The sequence below is a fragment of the Calonectris borealis genome, chromosome 12 (genome assembly GCF_964195595.1).
Source record: "Calonectris borealis chromosome 12, bCalBor7.hap1.2, whole genome shotgun sequence".
Taxonomy (NCBI): Eukaryota; Metazoa; Chordata; class Aves; order Procellariiformes; family Procellariidae; genus Calonectris; species Calonectris borealis.
In genome coordinates, this window is record NC_134323.1 from 9060859 (window position 1) to 9070218 (window position 9360).

The window sequence follows — 9360 nt, forward strand, 5'->3', positions numbered from 1 at the left end:
CTAAATTCAGTCTTTTCTGTAGGGTAATCCATAGTGACATGACTTATCCTATTGGCCTATCCAGTTTTTGACCTTAATCTAGCTAGGAGGGCCATGCAAGATCCATGAATAAACCACATTTTTCAACCCTTTATTTACCAAAGCATAGAGTTACCCTTACTAATTAAAAAAAAAATTTAAAGAATCCCCCACCCAAAACAAATCAGCACCTGCCTGCTGATACCTGTGCAGCTTGTTCTAGGCTTGTGAAACATGCAGAATACAGACCTGCAGGGAGTGTCTTAGGCCTCCTTCTTCCTAACCTTAAATGCAGACAAGATGGCTAATACATTTTTACAAAGGCTAAGTCTTTACTCCTTGCCAAGTGTCTGGCTCAACCTTGTACTGGAGTCCTAGAAGATTCAGCAATTGACTGATCTTAGAGCTCTTGTTTTCCTGAACTTTTAGCTTTTACCTTTGCTATAATCATAGAAAGTGGGCCAATGTTTTTATCAAAGCCAAACATAAACCACTGGTTCATACTGACACAAGCACACAGCTTAGCCCTTTGAACCATACGTAGTCCAGAAATTAATGAACTCTTCCGTTTGTGGTAAGGCCTGTGACATTCAGCTTGTGTTCAGCAGCAGGAAGTAAAAGGGTGAAAAGTATGATGAAGTTTACCAATATATTAAGTTAAGGATATACCAATATATTGGTATATACACACACAACTCACACACAAATAGGCATTTCCTCACACAACATATAGATTACGGAGCTTCTTGTCACTGGGCATAGTGGATGCTGAAAGTTTACATAAATTCAAAAAGCAGTTGGGTTTTCTGTCCATGAATTTATCCGTTGAGGGTAATTAAACACAAAGATGTGATTTCATTCTCAAGAATTCCCTGCGCTGCAAATCCTTGGAGACTGGGAGAGTGTTTTGGGGGAGTTTCATTCTATGATTGCTTTGTTTTCATGCTCTTTTCCCAGCAAAGGTTTCTGTGGGAGACAGGATTTAAGTCCTTGGGCCTGATCTGGTTTGGATGTTCTTATGTTAGCCCTTGGTTTTCAAAATCTCAGCCTTGATCATAACCAAAGCCAGATGATGAATACTTGCATCAAAGAGAAACATAAGTAGGGGCTCACTCTTGATAGCAGCTTGCATCTAGCAGGATGATGCAAGATTAAATAAATCAATTTCTTCAATTCTGAAAACACACATTCATGAGGTAGTAAACTGAGATACCTGGGATGTTGGAGGAAGAGATATCAGAAGCATTTTGTAAAATTCAAAAGAGGATATCAGAATTAGCCATTCATGTTGAAAGGCAGTGCGCAGATCTGGACTGATGTCAGACCTTGGCTAAAATGACCATTCAAAGTTGAAAAGGCCAAGTGTTTGAGGAAGATGTTGAATAGCATGCTAGTCCTGTGAGACTTTGACCTCAGACAACATTCATGTGTATTCAACAGCTCTCCCTCACTCTTTTGTCACTTTGAACTGTATCTATATCTTAACTTGTGGAGGATCTTTATTTATGTTGCTGTATAAGATCTTTACATAGGTGAAACTTGATTATATCACAAAGGGTTGTAGGCTGGTGTTTCTTACATTTTACTTGTCTGTGATGTGACAGAGAGAGATCCGTTTAGCCATCTCTTTGTGCATATGTGTTCGAGGATAGAAGCTGAAAGACTGAGGAGAAAACTGAACTTGGGTTCCCCAGATCACTAGAGAAGTGCTCTATTGACAGCTATTGCAGGAAGAGTGGGGAAAGAGGGGAATGTGCATTGCAACCTGCTTATTTGGACATGTGCTTTGTTTTTTGAAGTATAACCCCTGCCCATTTTTTTCCCAAGAGAATGCTATAGTTGTAGAATTCCAGTGTATACATGACTCCTTGTAAACAAGAATTTGCCATCTAAAATTGAGAAAAGAAGTCATTAAAATATGTTTCTTTCAGTGTTTCCTTTTGGCTAGCTTTTGTGGCTTCCCTCTTAGTGTGCTGAATGTTTGCGAATCTTTTCTTAAAATGCCACACACAGAATATAACAACCAAAGCACCTAACTTAAGTGGTGTGAATATCACACAGGGAGCCGAGCATCTAAGAGGTATTACAGTGCATAAGAGGCACATAAATGTAGTTGTACAGGTTTCTGGGTATAAGCAGTCTCTTCTTGAGGGAATAAATATATAATTTTCTGAAGGGGAAAAATAAACAGAACTGCAGAGCTGGTATCTATGGAATCATAAAAACTACTCTTGAGAGAAAGTTGAGGAATGGCAATCTAATTAGCATTAAGGACCTCTTAATGCCAAATTTTAGAGTTGACATGTCTCTCCCAGGAGACTTGCAAACTTCAGGATTATATACCAAAGAAATGCTTGATCATAAGGATACTCTTCCATTGTCAAAAGAACACAGAGTGTAATTTATCACTCCACATTCTCTGAAGCCCTGTGCTGACTGCGTAAGAGAGTGTCATTTAGAGAGATAAAGATCATATCAAAGGTGAAAGCTTGGAAAACTCAGTACATAGTATGCATAATATATGAAAACTCAGCTCACAATGTGGCTATGAACTAGAGGCTAGCATGGGGTGACAATTAAAGAACAACTTGTCAAATCATGAAGACTTCGTTAACAGAGGGTAACTGACAGCAGAATAATAGCGGACTTTAATGGGTAATAACATTTCTGCTACACACATCTGTAATAATAAAAATGCCCTTTTCTTGCTAATATCAGGACCTGGTAATTATTGTCAGGGAGGATAATCTTGTTCTTAGATTTGCACTGAATTTCATAATCATTGAACCAGTCTTCAGTGCCAATTCAAAAATGGGAATTCCATCACCTTTTATCTCCTTCAGCTGTTAATATTAACATTTTAGTTTAACTCTTGACTCTTGATTTCAGTTATACTTCCTTCCATATGCCAAGTGAGCTCATCCTGTTTAAAAAAAAAAAAAAAATTTTCTTTTTTTTCCTAAGCCTTTCACAAAAATTTTGATCTTTCAACCAAGAAATTCAAGGATTGACCTTTCAATATGCATGCATTTATTATGTCTGACTCATAAAAAACAGCTTGTGACATTGCTCTGCATATTCATAGCCTTCAAATCATCATCACAACAACCTATGTATGCAGCCTGTGAGAGTCAAAATCCAGATTTGAGTGGAATATTTGTCTGGGGCTGATCGTTAAATATTTAAGAGATGGTCAGAAGAAGAAAGTGATCTAGGATTTATAGAAATCAATGAGAATTTTCTGTTTTCTTCACACAGCTTCACATCCCAGTCCAAATTGTAAGTGAATTACGTATGTCTTTTTATTTGTTGCTCTGCAGGGTCATTGCTGTAAATTTCCAAATTCTGCTGACTAAGTTTGTAAATGAGGTGCCTCCCAAGGTTAATCAAGACACCAACGTTTGGGATCTGTGCTTCCCAAAGGCCTATACAGTGACCTAAGCTTTGAACACTGGAACTTCAATTAGATGCCTGAAGTTACTGTGAATACTTACTCATCCATGTCTATCTGATGGGACTCTTGACATGGTGTAGATTAATCAAATTTAATTTTTAATCTTGCTTATAAGAAGGATGGTGAAAAATCTGCTGTACTAAATTTTGGAGCTTAACTCCTCTAGAACAGGATACAAATAATCCTTCATAACTCTCAGTGTAAGAAGCAGCTCCCTGACAATGCAGTAACATGTTTACCTACTAGATTGTAGTAGGTTAATAACATAATTCCAGTGTAATAAAATGAAAAAGAATACTCATGGGAAACAGAGTAAATTCTTTGGAATGAACACATATATTATTTACCTGTTCATACATTTAGTAAGTTTTTATCTTTTAAAAATAAGATTAAAAATAAGATTTTTTTTTTGTTTGTTTATGTACTGTGTGCACTTAAGCAACTTCGGCAGAATGAGGTCTTGAGTATTAATAGAATTAATGGAAATTTAATGTATCTTTGTCTCCTTGGCAATGTAGTCCTATGTTTCCTGTTTCCTGGACAATTTACATAATTATGCCAACTTAGTGGACATCTGTTTTAATATCCTCAGACAAAATTACATGGTTGGAAAAGCACTGCTTCCATTTTGGCTGTTGAGATAAGCTTTTTGAAGTTGAAAGGATAACTAAAAGCTGAGCACATGTTCTTGGGAAAATAAAAGCCATAAAACTAAGATACGAACATATGCTTTGGGTTCTTATCTCCTTAAACTCCATCCTATTCAGTCACACCTGAGCCAAACAAAGTTCAAGTGCTGACTTGCTAATTAGGCATAGTGGGGATGCAACCTTTCTTCAGGCTGCCCCTCAGTGATGTACAATCCAGGCAACACAAATTACTTGGCAATGAAAATTCAAAACTGAGAATTTAGCAACCAGAGTTTGAAGTGTGGCTTCCTCTTCTGCCAGCTTGTGTGTAGCTAAAGGAGTGAATTTCATAGAGTATTATGGACAGTCACGTTTGGGGTGTATACATTATGGTTACCTGTGAAATCTGGAGGGACTATTCCATGACCTGAGCCCTTTGCAGTACTGTGTTCCTAGGCCAACCCTTGGGGCATGCCTTTCCATTGATGGTTCTTCCAAGATACTGGGGAGTGCATTTAGGCAATGGCACTTAGAGTGTTCAGGTAATATCCCAGATGGGTCGGGATATGGCATACCAGAGTGGAGAAGAGAAGGAATATAATTTAGAAGTGGATATATCTAGCTGGAGGAAAAAAGTGCTTGAATTTTAAGTCTTCTCTCTGGTTCTATGTTCAAGTCTTTAGAAAACCACAGTCTGACTTTCAGATGGACTGAGATGCCTGATGATCAGAGATTTACACTGTGCCTATATTGTGTTGTCATCTGCTGTAATTTGTTAAGAACTTGAAGTGACTGGTGCGTGGCCATGGTGGTAATGAGAAACTTGACAACCTCCTGTTTTAATACAGGACAACAAATTAATCTGTGGTTTGCAGCAGTCATCTCTGAGTTTCATATCTCAGTGCACTGCAGATTTGTGGTCTTCAAACTTGATAGGCATCTTCTCAGCTATTTGGAGTGTGAGGTATATATTGCTGGGAGATTATATGGCCTTCAGTCAAAGCAGGATAGGCCCCGACGGTTGCCATCACTAGTGCTCTTTACCAGGAAGAGGGGCACTGCCAGTGTCTCTGGTAGCTGGAGAGAATCTGAAGAGCAGAGGAGAAGGTGAAAACACACTAGGCCTAAGTATAACTGGGGGAACAAGGAAATGCCTTCCAGGAGACTGGGGGATAACGCTCCATGGATTTCGTGCTATTATGTTGGACAGACACTCCCACTGATGTAGCAGGCTCTGGGTAGGAATGGGAACCTGTCTATGCATATCCAAATGTGGGCTTTAAGTCCTAGTCTGCAAATGTGGAGCAGGGATTTTGATTTGCCTGGATATGTAATCTCAGGGTCCTGGTTGTTGCAAGGCTGGTTTTCTTTTGGCTGTTTTTGTAGCCAGAGCCATATAAAAGTCAAATCTGTATTGATTTTCCTTTTCAAAGTGTGACCTGTCTTGATAAGGTTCATGATGACTAGGAACAAGAAGTGCAATAGCCCACTGTCATTACTAGGTGAATTAAATAATGGCAAACTATTTGCATCTAGTTTAGTCAGAGATCAAATTCCTGCACTTAGCTTTCTCTCCTGCATGTTATAAGGTCTCTTAAGATAACATTCACACTTATTCCACACCTCATTTTACGTTAAGGGCAAAATAAATCGAAATCAAACAGGTAAGGTATTTTGTTGTTCTGTTTACATTTCTGTAGCTATATAAATATTTCCTAGACAAAATAAACTACCAGAAAAATTATGGGACACTTGAAATATGCAATTTATACTAGCAGAGAAATGGAGACATATCTACCTCATAGTTTTTCCAAATTACCCTACCACCATTAAACTGTTGTTTAAAATTACATAGAAAAAACTTACCAAAATTCTGAACAAATCTTATCAGTTCGGTATGATTAGAAACTATGAATGCTTCATTATGAAGAAGGTTACAATCCACAATTGTTCACATTAGATGGCCAGTGCACGGATATGACAAATTCTGGAGCTTGCTGTGACACAGATAATGGGCACATCCACATAAATGCAGCGTCTAGTACACAACCATGAAAGATGAAGTGTTGCACTTCATGAAGGGATAGCACAATTGTACACTCTGCAGAAGAGTACATTTTGCTGGTAAAGATGTGAATGTTGCTCATGATACTAATAAAAACATAGCAAGCCCTTTGTCCTCTTGCTCTCCATTCTTTTTCCAGTTTCTTAATTTTTTTTCCCATATTTCACATTCAGGATGAGCTCTCCTGCACTTCTGTTCAAAAAACCCAGAATTAATTCCTGACATTATACACTTTTTTTTTATTTGCAGAGACATCCCTTTAGTAATAGTATGACATTTTCTCTACCTTGTTTCTCTGCAAAATCTAGGTGATCTCATATTGAAATATTTAGGGTGGAAGCCTATCTGGACTTCCTGTAGTCATACTCAGGTCCCAGTTCAATAAATTATTTAGCACCTCTTTGACAAAATACTTTAGGTATACATTGATAGACATGGAGATAATGGAGTTAAATAACAATCAGCCATGCACCCATCCTATGCTGAATTTATACTTAAATACAGCCTAGGTCTGGAGGGATAATTTAACGCTGGAGATAACGTGTATCTTGATTTTTTTTTTTTCAGGCATCTACCTTATTTTCTCTGCTTTTATAATCTTTTTCTTATAGCAATGGAAGAAAACTAGTTTTTATGGTAGATTGAAGAAAGTATTACTACTCTCCTTTGATGATGAGCTTAGCTTTTATTATTTGTACAAAGAATAAAATTGAAATGGGGTGGAAATACAGGAAATACAGCTATTTGATGAACTTGTCATCTCATCATAGAGATTAATGGGTTTTCTTCCATCAGACATCCCTTCAGAAGCATTTGTCTGACACAGCAATAGCCTTATTTATTCCATGGACAGGGTGAACAATTTTTTGGAAAATTTCAAGGTGAAAAGGGTATAACAATTTTCTCTTTATTTAAAATGTTCTCCTTTTTTCTCCCCCGTTGTCTATTAGAATATGCTATTTTTAAATATTCCACCACCAATTTCCAATTGCCCTTGTCTGCTCTATCTTACTAGAGAACTTTTCACCAGTGAATTCAGTGAGGACCTAACCTGAGAAAAAACACTCAAACATTTTTGCCCCTACATTGATCATGATTAAGACCATGCTGGTTTTTTTTGAGAGGTGACACTATGGTGAACAATGAATGATATTGCAATTGTTAATAATAGTTATTATTGACAACTTTTCCTGTATTAGATTCTCTTCATCATCTAGGTAGGTTTTCAAGGGCTCCTTACAGTTAGAGTCAAGCTCTGATGTATCTGTTCAGGCTGTGGACCACCTTTTTGAGTTGAGCCTTAACAGGAATGCTTAAATAGTAAAAGGTTATAAGATAAGCAGAATATACTCCATAAGAAAAAGCTCTCATCGCCATCAACATCTGTGTGAGCTGCCTGTGTGGCTGTTCGGCATCTTTTGTTTTGTTTTTTTTTTCTTCTAGGATTCTCTTCTTTAGTCATCATGCAAAGGTTGTGTCTGCATGAAAACTTTTTGTAGAAGCAGAGATGCACAATGGCTGGAATTCTTGGCAATCAGGAGGTCAGTGGTAATAAAACCAACCAGAGGGTGTCATCTTAAAATATTTTTCCACTTAGTCATCTGTGACATGAAACTAAGAAAAATAAGGGTTGTTTTGTTGCCTAAGGCTTTGCTTTTAATTTGCTCTCATCATTTGATATGTTGATAGCAGCTTCATTTTCTTATTCAAAATCTTGCACAAACTTTGCTCCTAAGCTAGTGTCAGGAGAGATGCTCCCTGAACAGCCTGGGCTCTTCTCAGTTGCAGAGGCAGCAGAATAGCCCATTCATCAGCAAATCCTGAGCAGTCTCCATTCCAGTTCCAGTTTGCTAACAAGACTCCCTAAAAACAAGCAGAGCTGCTGCCTGCTTTAAATGAACCAGCTGCCTTTTCCAGCTGCTACTTCAATATTGTGTCTGTCCCCCATCTGTGTTGGTTCCAACAAAACATTCATGTTTTGAAGGATCTACTTCTATCCCCAGATAAGCCAATGAGATCAGGATCCCACTTAAAAAACAAGTGTTGCTTCTGGTGCTGTTTGTTTCTAACCTGCATGGAACACTGAATAATAAAGGATCTGATCTGGGGAAAAGAAGAGAAGAAAATAAAAAAAGGTGACTGTGCGCATGTCTGTACTGCAAGCACATTAGGTGAGAAGCAATCTAGGTATGGTGATGGACTTCTTTATAGAGCATCATCCTTTCATCCAGTAACCAACTACCAACCTGCATTGGGTGTCTCAGCAATGCAGTGCCTCAGCAATGCAGTGTCATGTGCAGCACAGACATACCCTCCATCTCATAGCTAAAGAAGCTGTGTGTGACATGGTGTATGACTTATTAGTGAATTTCTGTCCTGACTACTCTTTTTCCTCACATTGAGTGACTTGGAGGACAAAGCTTGTTAGTATTTATTTATATGTGGGCACAATTTCTTTATTATTTTAAGTATTGACATTTGGAAAACATGTCTTATTTCTCAGTAAATGGTTGTTTACCACTTGTGATTAATTGTGTAACATCATAAATTAGTGCTGAAGAACTTGTGGTATGTTCTAACAGTTGTTAATCTGTGGAACTCTTGGCTACTTTAGCTCGTTGGCTAGAAATTGGATAAGTTATGTAGTTATATAGACAACATGAAGTCAATTTTAGGTAGTAATAATATATCAGATGTGAACTGGTGCAGTGCATTTGCACTTGACATTAACTAGTAAGTTAATATGGTTTTAAAATGTTGACACATTACTGCAGATGAAGCTAGTGAGTTACCATACAGGATGTGTTAGACTGACTTTAAGAACTTGAATCATGAGGTACCTGTTGATTATAACTAAATGAGATGACCAAACTATGAAAGCATGGTTTCTTGTTTCTGAGCAGGTATTTGTACTTTTAAGTTCTCAATTATATGCAAAGTTCATGGCTCTGAAATGACTGTTAAGCTTCTTGTTATGCTTACAACACAGAACCATGCTAACTAGCTATTTTGAAGGGATATGCTTCAGAAGAGAGAGGTGGTGCCAGACTGAGCCTTCTTACTTTGTAAGTTATTTGTGGAGAAGTCCGGGGCCTCAGAAAGATTAGATGAATAACATCATGAGTAGAGCTTAAGAAAATATCATGTATCTACAGTATTTAGGCTAACCTGACTTCCCCAGAAGCCGCCTCTTC